This window comes from Symphalangus syndactylus, chromosome 6 (genome assembly GCF_028878055.3).
Source record: "Symphalangus syndactylus isolate Jambi chromosome 6, NHGRI_mSymSyn1-v2.1_pri, whole genome shotgun sequence".
NCBI classification, from domain to species: Eukaryota; Metazoa; Chordata; class Mammalia; order Primates; family Hylobatidae; genus Symphalangus; species Symphalangus syndactylus.
In genome coordinates this window covers 7,115,297-7,134,966 of record NC_072428.2, presented here as the reverse complement: position 1 = coordinate 7,134,966, position 19,670 = coordinate 7,115,297, and positions in this window count along the sequence as shown.

Genomic DNA, 19,670 nt, shown 5'->3' with positions numbered 1-19,670 from the left:
AGCCGTTCTGAAACACTCTTTCTGTAGAAACTGCAATTGGACATTCTGAGGGCTAAGAGGCCTATATTGGGAAAAAGAATGTCTACAAATAAAAACTACACAGAAGAATTGTGTGAAACTTCTTTCTGTTCTGTTTGTTCAACTAAAAGAGTTGAACCTTAGTTTTGATTGAGCCGTTCTGAATCACTCTTTCTGTAGAAAATGCAAGTGGAGATTCGGAGCGCTAAGAGGGTAATAGTGGAAAAAGGAATGTCTCCAAATATAAACTACACAGAATCATTCTGTGAAACTTCTTTCTGATCTGTGCATTCAGCTAACAGAGTTAAACCATACTTTTGATTGAGCAGATCTGAACACTCTTTCTGTAGAAAATGCAACTGGACATTTGGAGCGCTAAGAGAGTACTAGTGGAAAAAGGAATATATTCAAATATAAACTACACAGAAGCATTCTGTGAAACTTCTTTCTGATCTGAGCATTCAGCTAACAGAGTTAAACCATACTTTTGATTGAGCAGTTTTGAAACACTCTTTCTGTAGAAACTGCAATTGGACATGCTAAGCGCTAAGAGGCCTACATTGGGAAAAAGAATATCTTCAAATAAAAACTACACAGATGCATTCTGTGAAACTTATTTCTGATCTGTAAATTCAGTTAACAGAGATAAAACATATTTTTGATTGAGCAGTTATGAAACACTCTTTTTGTAGAAAATGCAAGTGGAGATTCGGAGCGCTAAGAGGGTAATAGTGGAAAAAGGAATGTCTTCAACTATAAACTACACAGAATCATTCGGTGAAACTTCTTTCTGATCTGTGCTTTCAGCTAACAGAGTTAAACCATACTTTTGATTGAGCAGATCTGAACACTCTTTCTGTAGAAAATGCAACTGGACATTTGGAGCGCTAAGAGCGTAGTAGTGGAAAAAGGAATATATTCAAATATAATCTACACAGAAGCATTCTGTGAAACTTCTTTCTGATCTGAGCATTCAGCTAACAGAGTTAAACCATACTTTTGATTGAGCAGTTTTGAAACACTCTGTCTGTAGAAAATGCAACTGGACATTCGTAGCGCTAAGTGGGTAATAGTGGAAAAAACAATATGTTCAAATATAAACTACACAGAAGCATTGTATGAAACTTCTTTCTGTTCTGTGCATTCAACTAACAGAGTTGAACCTTACTTTTGATTGAGCCGTTCTGAAACACTCTTTCTGTAGAAACTGCAATAGGACATTCTGAGCGCTAAGAGGCCTATATTGGGAAACAGAATGTCTACAAATAAAAACTACACAGAAGAATTGTGTGAAACTTCTTTCTGTTCTGTTTGTTCAACTAAAAGAGTTGAACCTTAGTTTTGATTGAGCCGTTCTGAAACACTCTTTCTGTAGAAAATGAAGGTGGAGATTCGGAGCGCTAAGAAGGTAATAGTGGAAACAGGAATGTCTCCAAATATAAACTACACAGAATCATTCTGTGAAACTTCTTTCTGATCTGTGCATTCAGCTAACAGAGTTAAACCATACTTTTGATTGAGCAGATCTGAACACTCTTTCTGTAGAAAATGCAACTGGACATTTGGAGCGCTAAGAGAGTAGTAGTGGAAAAAGGAATATATTCAAATATAAACTACACAGAAGCATTCTGTGAAACTTCTTTCTGATCTGAGCATTCAGCTAACAGAGTTAAACCATACTTTTGATTGAGCAGTTTTGAAACACTCTGTCTGTAGGAAATGCAACTGGACATTCGTAGCGCTAAGTGGGTAATAGTGGAAAAAAGAATATGTTCAAATATAAACTACACAGAAGCATTGTATGAAACTTCTTTCTGTTCTGTGCATTCAACTAACAGAGTTGAACCTTACTTTTGATTGAGCCTTTCTGAAACACTCTTTCTGTAGAAACTGCAATTGGACATTCTGAGCGCTAAGAGGCCTCTATTGGGAAAAATAATATCTTCAAATAAAAACTACACAGAAGCATTGTGTGAAACTTATTTCTGATATGTTCATTAAGCTAACAGAGTTAAACCATACTTTTGATTGCGCAGTTCTGAACACTCTTTCTGTAGAAAATGCAAGTGGACATTCGGAGCGCTAAGAAGGTAATAGTGGAAAAAGGAATATATTCAAATATAAACTACACAGTAGCATTCTGTGAAAATACTTTCTGTTCTGTGCATTCAACTAACAGAGTTGAACCTTACTTTTGATTGAGCCGTTCTGAAACACTCTTTCTGTAGAAACTGCAATTGGACATGCTAAGCGCTAAGAGGCCTACATTGGGAAAAAGAATATCTTCAAATAAAAACTACACAGATGCATTCTGTGAAACTTATTTCTGATCTGTAAATTCAGTTAACAGAGATAAAACATATTTTTGATTGAGCAGTTATGAAACACTCTTTTTGTAGAAAATGCAAGTGGAGATTCGGAGCGCTAAGAGGGTAATAGTGGAAAAAGGAATGTCTTCAACTATAAACTACACAGAATCATTCGGTGAAACTTCTTTCTGATGTGTGCATTCAGCTAACAGAGTTAAACCATAATTTGATTGAGCAGATCTGAACACTCTTTCTGTAGAAAATGCAACTGGACATTTGGAGCGCTAAGAGCGTAGTAGTGGAAAAAGGAATATATTCAAATATAAACTACACAGAAGCATTCTGTGAAACTTCTTTCTGATCTGAGCATTCAGCTAACAGAGTTAAACCATACTTTTGATTGAGCAGTTTTGAAACACTCTGTCTGTAGAAAATGCAACTGGACATTCGTAGCGCTAAGTGGGTAATAGTGGAAAAAAGAATATGTTCAAATATAAACTACACAGAAGCATTGTATGAAACTTCTTTCTGTTCTGTGCATTCAACTAACAGAGTTGAACCTTACTTTTGATTGAGCCGTTCTGAAACACTCTTTCTGTAGAAACTGCAATAGGACATTCTGAGCGCTAAGAGGCCTATATTGGGAAACAGAATGTCTACAAATAAAAACTACACAGAAGAATTGTGTGAAACTTCTTTCTGTTCTGTTTGTTCAACTAAAAGAGTTGAACCTTAGTTTTGATTGAGCCGTTCTGAAACACTCTTTCTGTAGAAAATGCAGGTGGAGATTCGGAGCGCCAAGAGAGTAATAGTGGAAACAGGAATGTCTCCAAATATAAACTACACAGAATCATTCTGTGAAACTTCTTTCTGATCTGTGCATTCAGCTAACAGAGTTAAACCATACTTTTGATTGAGCAGATCTGAACACTCTTTCTGTAGAAAATGCAACTGGACATTTGGAGCGCTAAGAGCGTAGTAGTGGAAAAAGGAATATATTCAAATATAAACTACACAGAAGCATTCTGTGAAACTTCTTTCTGATCTGAGCATTCAGCTAACAGAGTTAAACCATACTTTTGATTGAGCAGTTTTGAAACACTCTGTCTGTAGAAAATGCAACTGGACATTCGTAGCGCCAAGTGGGTAATAGTGGAAAAAAGAATATGTTCAAATATAAACTACACAGAAGCATTGTATGAAATTTCTTTCTATTCTGTGCATTCAACTAACAGAGTTGAACCTTAGTTTTGATTGAGCCTTTCTGAAACACTCTTTCTGTAGAAACTGCAATTGGACATTCTGAGCGCTAAGAGGCCTATATTGGGAAAAATAATATCTTCAAATAAAAACTACACAGAAGCATTGTGTGAAACTTATTTCTGATATGTTCATTAAGCTAACAGAGTTAAACCATACTTTTGATTGAGCAGTTCTGAACACTCTTTCTGTAGAAAATGCAAGTGGACATTCGGAGTGCTAAGAGGGTAATAGTGGAAAAAGGAATATATTCAAATATAAACTACACTGTAGCATTCTGTGAAAATTCTTTCTGTTCTGTGCATTCAACTAACAGGGTTGAACCTTACTTTTGATTGAGCCGTTCTGAAACACTCTTTCTGTAGAAACTGCAATTGGACATGCTAAGCGCTAAGAGGCCTACATTGGGAAAAAGAATATCTTCAAATAAAAACTACACAGATGCATTCTGTGAAACTTATTTCTGATCTGTAAATTCAGTTAACAGAGATAAAACATATTTTTGATTGAGCAGTTATGAAACACTCTTTTTGTAGAAAATGCAAGTGGAGATTCGGAGCGCTAAGAGGGTAATAGTGGAAAAAGGAATGTCTCCAAATATAAACTACACAGAATCATTCTGTGAAACTTCTTTCTGATCTGTGCATTCAGCTAACAGAGTTAAACCATACTTTTGATTGAGCAGATCTGAACACTCTTTCTGTAGAAAATGCAACTGGACATTTGGAGCGCTAAGAGAGTAGTAGTGGAAAAAGGAATATATTCAAATATAAACTACACAGAAGCATTCTGTGAAACTTCTTTCTGATCTGAGCATTCAGCTAACAGAGTTAAACCATACTTTTGATTGAGCAGTTTTGAAACACTCTGTCTGTAGAAAATGCAACTGGACATTCGTAGCGCTAAGTGGGTAATAGTGGAAAAAAAATATGTTCAAATATAAACTACACAGAAGCATTGTATGAAACTACTTTCTGTTCTGTGCATTCAACTAACAGAGTTGAACCTTACTATTGATTGAGCCTTTCTGAAACACTCTTTCTGTAGAAACTGCAATTGGACATTCTGAGCGCTAAGAGGCCTATATTGGGAAAAATAATATCTTCAAATAAAAACTACACAGAAGCATTGTGTGAAACTTATTTCTGATATGTTCATTAAGCTAACAGAGTTAAACCATACTTTTGATTGCGCAGTTCTGAACGCTCTTTCTGTAGAAAATGCAAGTGGACATTCGGAGCGCTAAGAGGGTAATAGTGGAAAAAGGAATATATTCAAATATAAACTACACTGTAGCATTCTGTGAAAATTCTTTCTGTTCTGTGCATTCAACTAACAGTGTTGAACCTTACTTTTGATTGAGCCGTTCTGAAACACTCTTTCTGTAGAAACTTCAATTGGACATGCTAAGCGCTAAGAGGCCTACATTGGGAAAAAGAATATCTTCAAATAAAAACTACACAGATGCATTCTGTGAAACTTATTTCTGATCTGTAAATTCAGTTAACAGAGATAAAACATATTTTTGATTGAGCAGTTATGAAACACTCTTTTTGTAGAAAATGCAAGTGGAGATTCGGAGCGCTAAGAGGGTAATAGTGGAAAAAGGAATGTCTTCAAATATAAACTACACAGAATCATTCGGTGAAACTTCTTTCTGATCTGTGCATTCAGCTAACAGTGTTAAACCATACATTTGATTGAGCAGATTTGAACACTCTTTGTGTAGAAAATGCAACTGGACATTTGGAGCGCTAAGAGCGTAGTAGTGGAAAAAGGAATTTATTCAAATATAAACTACACAGAAGCATTCTGTGAAACTTCTTTCTGATCTGAGCATTCAGCTAAGAGAGTTAAACCATACTTTTTATTGAGCAGATTTGAAACACTCTGTCTGTAGAAAATGAAACTGGACATTCGTAGCGCTAAGTGGTTAATAGTGGAAAAAAGAATATGTTCAAATATAAACTACACAGAAGCATTGTATGAAACTTCTTTCTGTTCTGTGCATTCAACTAACAGAGTTGAACCTTACTTTTGATTGAGCCGTTCTGAAACACTCTTTCTGTAGAAACTGCAATTGGACATTCTGAGCGCTAAGAGGCCTATATAGGGAAAAAGAATGTCTACAAATAAAAACTACACAGAAGAATTGTGTGAAACTTCTTTCTGTTCTGTTTGTTCAACTAAAAGAGTTGAACCTTAGTTTTGATTGAGCCGTTCTGAAACACTCTTTCTGTAGAAAATGCAAGTGGAGATTCGGAGCGCTAAAAGGGTAATAGTGGAAAAAGGAATGTCTCCAAATATAAACTACACAGAATCATTCTGTGAAACTTCTTTCTGATCTGTGCATTCAGCTAACAGAGTTAAACCATACTTTTGATTGAGCAGATCTGAACACTCTTTCTGTAGAAAATGCAACTGGACATTTGGAGCGCAAAGAGGGTAGTAGTGGAAAAAGGAATATATTCAAATATAAACTACACAGAAGCATTCTGTGAAACTTCTTTCTGATCTGAGCATTCAGCTAACAGAGTTAAACCATACTTTTGATTGAGCAGTTTTGAAACACTCTGTCTGTAGAAAATGCAACTGGACATTCGTAGCGCTAAGTGGGTAATAGTGGAAAAAGGAATATGTTCAAATATAAACTACACAGAAGCATTGTATGAAACTTCTTTCTGTTCTGTGCATTCAACTAACAGAGTTGAACCTTACTTTTGATTGAGCCTTTCTGAAACACTCTTTCTGTAGAAACTGCAATTGGACATTCTGAGCGCTAAGAGGCCTCTATTGGGAAAAATAATATCTTCAAATAAAAACTACACGGAAGCATTGTGTGAAACTTATTTCTGATATGTTCATTAAGCTAACAGAGTTAAACCATACTTTTGATTGCGCAGTTCTGAACACTCTTTCTGTAGAAAATGCAAGTGGACATTCGGAGCGCTAAGAGGGCAATAGTGGAAAAAGGAATATATTCAAATATAAACTACACGGTAGCATTCTGTGAAAATTCTTTCTGTTCTGTGCATTCAACTAACAGAGTTGAACCTTACTTTTAATTGAGCCGTTCTGAAACACTCTTTCTGTAGAAACTGCAATTGGACATGCTAAGCGCTAAGAGGCCTACATTGGGAAAAAGAATATCTTCAAATAAAAACTACACAGATGCATTCTGTGAAACTTATTTCTGATCTGTAAATTCAGTTAACAGAGATAAAACATATTTGTGATTGAGCAGTTATGAAACACTGTTTTTGTAGAAAATGCAAGTGGAGATTCGGAGCGCTAAGTGGTTAATAGTGGAAAAAGGAATGTCTTCAAATATAAACTACAGAGAGTCATTCGGTGAAACTTCTTTCTGATCTGTGCATTCAGCTAACAGAGTTAAAACATACTTTTGATTGAGCAGATCTGAACACTCTTTGTGTAGAAAATGCAACTGGACATTTGGAGCGCTAAGAGCGTAGTAGTGGAAAAAGGAATATATTCAAATATAAACTACACAGAAGCATACTGTGAAACTTCTTTCTGATCTGAGCATTCAGCTAACAGAGTTAAACCATACTTTTGATTGAGCAGTTTTGAAACACTCTGTCTATAGAAAATGCAACTGGACATTCGTAGAGCTAAGTGGGTAATAGTGGAAAAAAGAATATGTTCAAATATAAACTACACAGAAGCATTGTATGAAACTTCTTTCTGTTCTGTGCATTCAACTAACAGAGTTGAACCTTACTTTTGATTGAGCCGTTCTGAAACACTCTTTCTGTAGAAACTGCAATTGGACATTCTGAGCGCTAAGAGGCCTATATTGGGAAAAAGAATGTCTACAAATAAAAACTACACAGAAGAATTGTGTGAAACTTCTTTCTGTTCTGTTTGTTCAACTAAAAGAGTTGAACTTTAGTTTTGATTGAGCCGTTCTGAAACACTCTTTCTGTAGAAAATGCAAGTGGAGATTCGGAGCGCTAAGAGGGTAATAGTGGAAAAAGGAATGTCTCCAAATATAAACTACACAGAATCATTCTGTGAAACTTCTTTCTGATCTGTGCATTCAGCTAACAGAGTTAAACCATACTTTTGATTGAGCAGATCTGAACACTCTTTCTGTAGAAAATGCAACTGGACATTTGGAGCGCTAAGAGAGTAGTAGTGGAAAAAGGAATATATTCAAATATAAACTACACAGAAACATTCGGTGAAACTTCTTTCTGATCTGAGCATTCAGCTAACAGAGTTAAACCATACTTTTGATTGAGCAGTTTTGAAACACTCTGTCTGTAGAAAATGCAACTGGACATTCGTAGCGCCAAGTGGGTAATAGTGGAAAAAAGAATATGTTCAAATATAAACTACACAGAAGCATTGTATGAAATTTCATTCTGTTCTGTGCATTCAACTAACAGAGTTGAACCTTAGTTTTGATTGAGCCTTTCTGAAACACTCTTTCTGTAGAAACTGCAATTGGACATTCTGAGCGCTAAGAGGCCTATATTGGGAAAAATAATATCTTCAAATAAAAACTACACAGAAGCATTGTGTGAAACTTATTTCTGATATGTTCATTAAGCTAACAGAGTTAAACCGTACTTTTGATTGCGCAGTTCTGAACACTCTTTCTGTAGAAAATGCAAGTGGACATTCGGAGCGCTAAGAGGGTAATAGTGGAAAAAGGAATATATTCAAATATAAACTACACAGTAGCATTCTGTGAAAATTCTTTCTGTTCTGTGCATTCAACTAACTGGGTTGAACCTTACTTTTGATTGAGCCGTTCTGAAACACTCTTTCTGTAGAAACTGCAATTGGACATGCTAAGCGCTAAGAGGCCTACATTGGGAAAAAGAATATCTTCAAATAAAAACTACACAGATGCATTCTGTGAAACTTATTTCTGATCTGTAAATTCAGTTAACAGAGATAAAACATATTTTTGATTGAGCAGTTATGAAACACTCTTTTTGTAGAAAATGCAAGTGGAGATTCGGAGCGCTAAGAGGGTAATAGTGGAAATAGGAATGTCTTCAAATATAAACTACACAGAATCATTCGGTGAAACTTCTTTCTGATCTGTGCATTCAGCTAACAGAGTTAAACCATACTTTTGATTGAGCAGATCTGAGCACTCTTTGTGTAGAAAATGCAACTGGACATTTGGAGCGCTAAGAGCGTAGTAGTGGAAAAAGGAATATATTCAAATATAAACTACACAGAAGCATTCTGTGAAACTTCTTTCTGATCTGAGCATTCAGCTAACAGAGTTAAACCATACTTTTGATTGTGCAGTTTTGAAACACTCTGTCTGTAGAAAATGCAACTGGACATTCGTAGCGCTAAGTGGGTAATAGTGGAAAAAAGAATATGTTCAAATATAAACTACACAGAAGCATTGTATGAAACTTCTTTCTGTTCTGTGCATTCAACTAACAGAGTTGAACCTTACTTTTGATTGAGCCGTTCTGAAACACTCTTTCTGTAGAAACTGCAATTGGACATTCTGAGCGCTAAGAGGCCTATATTGGGAAAAAGAATGTCTACAAATAAAAACTACACAGAAGAATTGTGTGAAACTTATTTCTGTTCTGTTTGTTCAACTAAAAGAGTTGAACCTTAGTTTTGATTGAGCCGTTCTGAAACACTCTTTCTGTAGAAAATGCAAGTGGAGATTCGGAGCGCTAAGAGGGTAATAGTGGAAAAAGGAATGTCTCCAAATATAAACTACACAGAATCATTCTGTGAAACTTCTTTCTGATCTGTGCATTCAGCTAACAGAGTTAAACCATACTTTTGATTGAGCAGATCTGAATACTCTTTCTGTAGAAAATGCAACTGGACATTTGGAGCGCTAAGAGAGTAGTAGTGGAAAAAGGAATATATTCAAATATAAACTACACAGAAGCATTCTGTGAAACTTATTTCTGATCTGAGCATTCAGCTAACAGAGTTAAACCATACTTTTGATTGAGCAGTTTTGAAACACTCTGTCTGTAGAAAATGCAACTGGACATTCGTAGCGCTAAGTGGGTAATAGTGGAAAAAAGAATATGTTCAAATATAAACTACACAGAAGCATTGTATGAAACTTCTTTCTGTTCTGTGCATTCAACTAACAGAGTTGAACCTTACTTTTGATTGAGCCTTTCTGAAACACTCTTTCTGTAGAAACTGCAATTGGACATTCTGAGCGCTAAGAGGCCTATATTGGGAAAAATAATATCTTCAAATAAAAACTACACAGAAGCATTGTGTGAAACTTATTTCTGATATGTTCATTAAGCTAACAGAGTTAAACCATACTTTTGATTGCGCAGTTCTGAACGCTCTTTCTGTAGAAAATGCAAGTGGACATTCGGAGCGCTAAGAGGGTAATAGTGGAAAAAGGAATATATTCAAATATAAACTACACTGTAGCATTCTGTGAAAATTCTTTCTGTTCTGTGCATTCAACTAACAGTGTTGAACCTTACTTTTGATTGAGCCGTTCTGAAACACTCTTTCTGTAGAAACTTCAATTGGACATGCTAAGCGCTAAGAGGCCTACATTGGGAAAAAGAATATCTTCAAATAAAAACTACACAGATGCATTCTGTGAAACTTATTTCTGATCTGTAAATTCAGTTAACAGAGATAAAACATATTTTTGATTGAGCAGTTATGAAACACTCTTTTTGTAGAAAATGCAAGTGGAGATTCGGAGCGCTAAGAGGGTAATAGTGGAAAAAGGAATGTCTTCAAATATAAACTACACAGAATCATTCGGTGAAACTTCTTTCTGATCTGTGCATTCAGCTAACAGTTTTAAACCATACATTTGATTGAGCAGATTTGAACACTCTTTGTGTAGAAAATGCAACTGGACATTTGGAGCGCTAAGAGCGTAGTAGTGGAAAAAGGAATTTATTCAAATATAAACAACACAGAAGCATTCTGTGAAACTTCTTTCTGATCTGAGCATTCAGCTAACAGAGTTAAACCATACTTTTGATTGAGCAGATTTGAAACACTCTGTCTGTAGAAAATGAAACTGGACATTCGTAGCGCTAAGTGGTTAATAGTGGAAAAAAGAATATGTTCAAATATAAACTACACAGAAGCATTGTATGAAACTTCTTTCTGTTCTGTGCATTCAACTAACAGAGTTGAACCTTACTTTTGATTGAGCCGTTCTGAAACACTCTTTCTGTAGAAACTGCAATTGGACATTCTGAGCGCTAAGAGGCCTATATAGGGAAAAAGAATGTCTACAAATAAAAACTACACAGAAGAATTGTGTGAAACTTCTTTCTGTTCTGTTTGTTCAACTAAAAGAGTTGAACCTTAGTTTTGATTGAGCCGTTCTGAAACACTCTTTCTGTAGAAAATGCAAGTGGAGATTCGGAGCGCTAAAAGGGTAATAGTGGAAAAAGGAATGTCTCCAAATATAAACTACACAGAATCATTCTGTGAAACTTCTTTCTGATCTGTGCATTCAGCTAACAGAGTTAAACCATACTTTTGATTGAGCAGATCTGAACACTCTTTCTGTAGAAAATGCAACTGGACATTTGGAGCGCAAAGAGGGTAGTAGTGGAAAAAGGAATATATTCAAATATAAACTACACAGAAGCATTCTGTGAAACTTCTTTCTGATCTGAGCATTCAGCTAACAGAGTTAAACCATACTTTTGATTGAGCAGTTTTGAAACACTCTGTCTGTAGAAAATGCAACTGGACATTCGTAGCGCTAAGTGGGTAATAGTGGAAAAATTAATATGTTCAAATATAAACTACACAGAAGCATTGTATGAAACTCCTTTCTGTTCTGTGCATTCAACTAACAGAGTTGAACCTTACTTTTGATTGAGCCTTTCTGAAACACTCTTTCTGTAGAAACTGCAATTGGACATTCTGAGCGCTAAGAGGCCTCTATTGGGAAAAATAATATCTTCAAATAAAAACTACACGGAAGCATTGTGTGAAACTTATTTCTGATATGTTCATTAAGCTAACAGAGTTAAACCATACTTTTGATTGCGCAGTTCTGAACACTCTTTCTGTAGAAAATGCAAGTGGACATTCGGAGCGCTAAGAGGGCAATAGTGGAAAAAGGAATATATTCAAATATAAACTACACGGTAGCATTCTGTGAAAATTCTTTCTGTTCTGTGCATTCAACTAACAGAGTTGAACCTTACTTTTAATTGAGCCGTTCTGAAACACTCTTTCTGTAGAAACTGCAATTGGACATGCTAAGCGCTAAGAGGCCTACATTGGGAAAAAGAATATCTTCAAATAAAAACTACACAGATGCATTCTGTGAAACTTATTTCTGATCTGTAAATTCAGTTAACAGAGATAAAACATATTTGTGATTGAGCAGTTATGAAACACTCTTTTTGTAGAAAATGCAAGTGGAGATTCGGAGCGCTAAGTGGTTAATAGTGGAAAAAGGAATGTCTTCAAATATAAACTACAGAGAGTCATTCGGTGAAACTTCTTTCTGATCTGTGCATTCAGCTAACAGAGTTAAAACATACTTTTGATTGAGCAGATCTGAACACTCTTTGTGTAGAAAATGCAACTGGACATTTGGAGCGCTAAGAGCGTAGTAGTGGAAAAAGGAATATATTCAAATATAAACTACACAGAAGCATTCTGTGAAACTTCTTTCTGATCTGAGCATTCAGCTAACAGAGTTAAACCATACTTTTGATTGAGCAGTTTTGAAACACTCTGTCTATAGAAAATGCAACTGGACATTCGTAGAGCTAAGTGGGTAATAGTGGAAAAAAGAATATGTTCAAATATAAACTACACAGAAGCATTGTATGAAACTTCTTTCTGTTCTGTGCATTCAACTAACAGAGTTGAACCTTACTTTTGATTGAGCCGTTCTGAAACACTCTTTCTGTAGAAACTGCAATTGGACATTCTGAGCGCTAAGAGGCCTATATTGGGAAAAAGAATGTCTACAAATAAAAACTACACAGAAGAATTGTGTGAAACTTCTTTCTGTTCTGTTTGTTCAACTAAAAGAGTTGAACTTTAGTTTTGATTGAGCCGTTCTGAAACACTCTTTCTGTAGAAAATGCAAGTGGAGATTCGGAGCGCTAAGAGGGTAATAGTGGAAAAAGGAATGTCTCCAAATATAAACTACACAGAATCATTCTGTGAAACTTCTTTCTGATCTGTGCATTCAGCTAACAGAGTTAAACCATACTTTTGATTGAGCAGATCTGAACACTCTTTCTGTAGAAAATGCAACTGGACATTTGGAGCGCTAAGAGAGTAGTAGTGGAAAAAGGAATATATTCAAATATAAACTACACAGAAACATTCGTTGAAACTTCTTTCTGATCTGAGCATTCAGCTAACAGAGTTAAACCATACTTTTGATTGAGCAGTTTTGAAACACTCTGTCTGTAGAAAATGCAACTGGACATTCGTAGCGCCAAGTGGGTAATAGTGGAAAAAAGAATATGTTCAAATATAAACTACACAGAAGCATTGTATGAAATTTCATTCTGTTCTGTGCATTCAACTAACAGAGTTGAACCTTAGTTTTGATTGAGCCTTTCTGAAACACTCTTTCTGTAGAAACTGCAATTGGACATTCTGAGCGCTAAGAGGCCTATATTGGGAAAAATAATATCTTCAAATAAAAACTACACAGAAGCATTGTGTGAAACTTATTTCTGATATGTTCATTAAGCTAACAGAGTTAAACCGTACTTTTGATTGCGCAGTTCTGAACACTCTTTCTGTAGAAAATGCAAGTGGACATTCGGAGCGCTAAGAGGGTAATAGTGGAAAAAGGAATATATTCAAATATAAACTACACAGTAGCATTCTGTGAAAATTCTTTCTGTTCTGTGCATTCAACTAACAGGGTTGAACCTTACTTTTGATTGAGCCGTTCTGAAACACTCTTTCTGTAGAAACTGCAATTGGACATGCTAAGCGCTAAGAGGCCTACATTGGGAAAAAGAATATCTTCAAATAAAAACTACACAGATGCATTCTGTGAAACTTATTTCTGATCTGTAAATTCAGTTAACAGAGATAAAACATATTTTTGATTGAGCAGTTATGAAACACTCTTTTTGTAGAAAATGCAAGTGGAGATTCGGAGCGCTAAGAGGGTAATAGTGGAAAAAGGAATGTCTTCAAATATAAACTACACAGAATCATTCGGTGAAACTTCTTTCTGATCTGTGCATTCAGCTAACAGAGTTAAACCATACTTTTGATTGAGCAGATCTGAGCACTCTTTGTGTAGAAAATGCAACTGGACATTTGGAGCGCTAAGAGCGTAGTAGTGGAAAAAGGAATATATTCAAATATAAACTACACAGAAGCATTCTGTGAAACTTCTTTCTGATCTGAGCATTCAGCTAACAGAGTTAAACCATACTTTTGATTGAGCAGTTTTGAAACACTCTGTCTGTAGAAAATGCAACTGGACATTCGTAGCGCTAAGTGGGTAATAGTGGAAAAAAGAATATGTTCAAATATAAACTACACAGAAGCATTGTATGAAACTTCTTTCTGTTCTGTGCATTCAACTAACAGAGTTGAACCTTACTTTTGATTGAGCCGTTCTGAAACACTCTTTCTGTAGAAACTGCAATTGGACATTCTGAGCGCTAAGAGGCCTATATTGGGAAAAAGAATGTCTACAAATAAAAACTACACAGAAGAATTGTGTGAAACTTCTTTCTGTTCTGTTTGTTCAACTAAAAGAGTTGAACCTTAGTTTTGATTGAGCCGTTCTGAAACACTCTTTCTGTAGAAAATGCAAGTGGAGATTCGGAGCGCTAAGAGGGTAATAGTGGAAAAAGGAATGTCTCCAAATATAAACTACACAGAATCATTCTGTGAAACTTCTTTCTGATCTGTGCATTCAGCTAACAGAGTTAAACCATACTTTTGATTGAGCAGATCTGAACACTCTTTCTGTAGAAAATGCAACTGGACATTTGGAGCGCTAAGAGAGTAGTAGTGGAAAAAGGAATATATTCAAATATAAACTACACAGAAGCATTCTGTGAAACTTCTTTCTGATCTGAGCATTCAGCTAACAGATTTAAACCATACTTTTGATTGAGCAGTTTTGAAACACTCTGTCTGTAGAAAATGCAACTGGACATTCGTAGCGCTAAGTGGGTAATAGTGGAAAAAAGAATATGTTCAAATATAAACTACACAGAAGCATTGTATGAAACTCCTTTCTGTTCTGTGCATTCAACTAACAGAGTTGAACCTTACTTTTGATTGAGCCTTTCTGAAACACTCTTTCTGTAGAAACTGCAATTGGACATTCTGAGTGCTAAGAGGCCTCTATTGGGAAAAATAATATCTTCAAATAAAAACTACACGGAAGCATTGTGTGAAACTTATTTCTGATATGTTCATTAAGCTAACAGAGTTAAACCATACTTTTGATTGCGCAGTTCTGAACACTCTTTCTGTAGAAAATGCAAGTGGACATTCGGAGCGCTAAGAGGGCAATAGTGGAAAAAGGAATATATTCAAATATAAACTACACGGTAGCATTCTGTGAAAATTCTTTCTGTTCTGTGCATTCAACTAACAGAGTTGAACCTTACTTTTAATTGAGCCGTTCTGATACACTCTTTCTGTAGAAACTGCAATTGGACATGCTAAGCGCTAAGAGGCCTACATTGGGAAAAAGAATATCTTCAAATAAAAACTACACAGATGCATTCTGTGAAACTTATTTCTGATCTGTAAATTCAGTTAACAGAGATAAAACATATTTTTGATTGAGCAGTTATGAAACACTCTTTTTGTAGAAAATGCAAGTGGAGATTCGGAGCGCTAAGTGGTTAATAGTGGAAAAAGGAATGTCTTCAAATATAAACTACACAGAATCATTCGGTGAAACTTCTTTCTGATCTGTGCATTCAGCTAACAGAGTTAAACCATACTTTTGATTGAGCAGATCTGAACACTCTTTCTGTAGAAAATGCAACTGGACATTTGGAGCGCTAAGAGCGTAGTAGTGGAAAAAGGAATATATTCAAATATAAACTACACAGAAACATTCTGTGAAACTTCTATCTGATCTGAGCATTCAGCTAACAGAGTTAAACCATACTTTTGATTGAGCAGTTTTGAAACACTCTGTCTGTAGAAAATGCAACTGGACATTCGTAGCGCTAAGTGGGTAATAGTGGAAAAAAGAATATGTTCAATTATAAACTACACAGAAGCATTGTATGAAACTTCTTTCTGTTCTGTGCATTCAACTAACAGAGTTGAACCTTACTTTTGATTGAGCCGTTCTGAAACACTCTTTCTGTAGAAACTGCAATTGGACATTCTGAGCGCTAAGAGGCCTATATTGGGAAAAAGAATGTCTACAAATAAAAACTACACAGAAGAATTGTGTGAAACTTCTTTCTGTTCTGTTTGTTCAACTAAAAGAGTTGAACCTTAGTTTTGATTGAGCCGTTCTGAAACACTCTTTCTGTAGAAAATGCAAGTGGAGATTCGGAGCGCTAAGAGGGTAATAGTGGAAAAAGGAATGTCTCCAAATATAAACTACACAGAATCATTCTGTGAAACTTCTTTCTGATCTGTGCATTCAGCTAACAGAGTTAAACCATACTTTTGATTGAGCAGATCTGAACACTCTTTCTGTAGAAAATGCAACTGGACATTTGGAGCGCTAAGAGAGTAGTAGTGGAAAAAGGAATATATTCAAATATAAACTACACAGAAGCATTCTGTGAAACTTCTTTCTGATCTGAGCATTCAGCTAACAGAGTTAAACCATACTTTTGATTGAGCAGTTTTGAAACACTCTGTCTGTAGAAAATGCAACTGGACATTCGTAGCGCTAAGTGGGTAATAGTGGAAAAAAGAATATGTTCAAATATAAACTACACAGAAGCATTGTATGAAACCCCTTTCTGTTCTGTGCATTCAACTAACAGAGTTGAACCTTACTTTTGATTGAGCCTTTCTGAAACACTCTTTCTGTAGAAACTGCAATTGGACATTCTGAGCGCTAAGAGGCCTCTATTGGGAAAAATAATATCTTCAAATAAAAACTACACGGAAGCATTGTGTGAAACTTATTTCTGATATGTTCATTAAGCTAACAGAGTTAAACCATACTTTTGATTGCGCAGTTCTGAACACTCTTTCTGTAGAAAATGCAAGTGGACATTCGGAGCGCTAAGAGGGCAATAGTGGAAAAAGGAATATATTCAAATATAAACTACACGGTAGCATTCTGTGAAAATTCTTTCTGTTCTGTGCATTCAACTAACAGAGTTGAACCTTACTTTTAATTGAGCCGTTCTGAAACACTCTTTCTGTAGAAACTGCAATTGGACATGCTAAGCGCTAAGAGGCCTACATTGGGAAAAAGAATATCTTCAAATAAAAACTACACAGATGCATTCTGTGAAACTTATTTCTGATCTGTAAATTCAGTTAACAGAGATAAAACATATTTTTGATTGAGCAGTTATGAAACACTCTTTTTGTAGAAAATGCAAGTGGAGATTCGGAGCGCTAAGTGGTTAATAGTGGAAAAAGGAATGTCTTCAAATATAAACTACACAGAATCATTCGGTGAAACTTCTTTCTGATCTGTGCATTCAGCTAACAGAGTTAAACCATACTTTTGATTGAGCAGATCTGAACACTCTTTGTGTAGAAAATGCAACTGGACATTTGGAGCGCTAAGAGTGTAGTAGTGGAAAAAGGAATATATTCAAATATAAACTACACAGAAGCATTCTGTGAAACTTCTTTCTGATCTGAGCATTCAGCTAACAGAGTTAAACCATACTTTTGATTGAGCAGTTTTGAAACACTCTGTCTATAGAAAACGCAACTGGACATTCGTAGCGCTAAGTGGGTAATAGTGGAAAAAAGAATATGTTCAAATATAAACTACACAGAAGCATTGTATGAAACTTCTTTCTGTTCTGTGCATTCAACTAACAGAGTTGAACCTTACTTTTGATTGAGCCGTTCTGAAACACTCTTTCTGTAGAAACTGCAATTGGACATTCTGAGCGCTAAGAGGCCTATATTGGGAAAAAGAATGTCTACAAATAAAAACTACACAGAAGAATTGTGTGAAACTTCTTTCTGTTCTGTTTGTTCAACTAAAAGAGTTGAACTTTAGTTTTGATTGAGCCGTTCTGAAACACTCTTTCTGTAGAAAATGCAAGTGGAGATTCGGAGCGCTAAGAGGGTAATAGTGGAAAAAGGAATGTCTCCAAATATAAACTACACAGAATCATTCTGTGAAAATTCTTTCTGATCTGTGCATTCAGCTAACAGAGTTAAACCATACTTTTGATTGAGCAGATCTGAACACTCTTTCTGTAGAAAATGCAACTGGACATTTGGAGCGCTAAGAGAGTAGTAGTGGAAAAAGGAATATATTCAAATATAAACTACACAGAAGCATTCGGTGAAACTTCTTTCTGATCTGAGCATTCAGCTAACAGAGTTAAACCATACTTTTGATTGAGCAGTTTTGAAACACTCTGTCTGTAGAAAATGCAACTGGACATTCGTAGCGCCAAGTGGGTAATAGTGGAAAAAAGAATATGTTCAAATATAAACTACACAGAAGCATTGTATGAAATTTCATTCTGTTCTGTGCATTCAACTAACAGAGTTGAACCTTAGTTTTGATTGAGCCTTTCTGAAACACTCTTTCTGTAGAAACTGCAATTGGACATTCTGAGCGCTAAGAGGCCTATATTGGGAAAAATAATATCTTCAAATAAAAACTACACAGAAGCATTGTGTGAAACTTATTTCTGATATGTTCATTAAGCTAACAGAGTTAAACCGTACTTTTGATTGCGCAGTTCTGAACACTCTTTCTGTAGAAAATGCAAGTGGACATTCGGAGCGCTAAGAGGGTAATAGTGGAAAAAGGAATATATTCAAATATAAACTACACAGTAGCATTCTGTGAAAATTCTTTCTGTTCTGTGCATTCAACTAACAGGGTTGAACCTTACTTTTGATTGAGCCGTTCTGAAACACTCTTTCTGTAGAAACTGCAATTGGACATGCTAAGCGCTAAGAGGCCTACATTGGGAAAAAGAATATCTTCAAATAAAAACTACACAGATGCATTCTGTGAAACTTATTTCTGATCTGTAAATTCAGTTAACAGAGATAAAACATATTTTTGATTGAGCAGTTATGAAACACTCTTTTTGTAGAAAATGCAAGTGGAGATTCGGAGCGCTAAGAGGGTAATAGTGGAAAAAGGAATGTCTTCAAATATAAACTACACAGAATCATTCGGTGAAACTTCTTTCTGATCTTTGCATTCAGCTAACAGAGTTAAACCATACTTTTGATTGAGCAGATCTGAGCACTCTTTGTGTAGAAAATGCAACTGGACATTTTGAGCGCTAAGAGCGTAGTAGTGGAAAAAGGAATATATTCAAATATAAACTACACAGAAGCATTCTGTGAAACTTCTATCTGATCTGAGCATTCAGCTAACAGAGTTAAACCATACTTTTGATTGAGCAGTTTTGAAACACTCTGTCTGTAGAAAATGCAACTGGGCATTCGTAGCGCTAAGTGGGTAATAGTGTAAAAAAGAATATGTTCAATTATAAACTACACAGAAGCATTGTATGAAACTTCTTTCTGTTCTGTGCATTCAACTAACAGAGTTGAACCTTACTTTTGATTGAGCCGTTCTGAAACACTCTTTCTGTAGAAACTGCAATTGGACATTCTGAGCGCTAAGAGGCCTATATTGGGAAAAAGAATGTCTACAAATAAAAACTACACAGAAGAATTGTGTGAAACTTCTTTCTGTTCTGTTTGTTCAACTAAAAGAGTTGAACCTTAGTTTTGATTGAGCCGTTCTGAAACATTCTTTCTGTAGAAAATGCAAGTGGAGATTCGGAGCGCTAAGAGGGTAATAGTGGAAAAAGGAATGTCTCCAAATATAAACTACACAGAATCATTCTGTGAAACTTCTTTCTGATCTGTGCATTCAGCTAACAGAGTTAAACCATACTTTTGATTGAGCAGATCTGAACACTCTTTCTGTAGAAAATGCAACTGGAC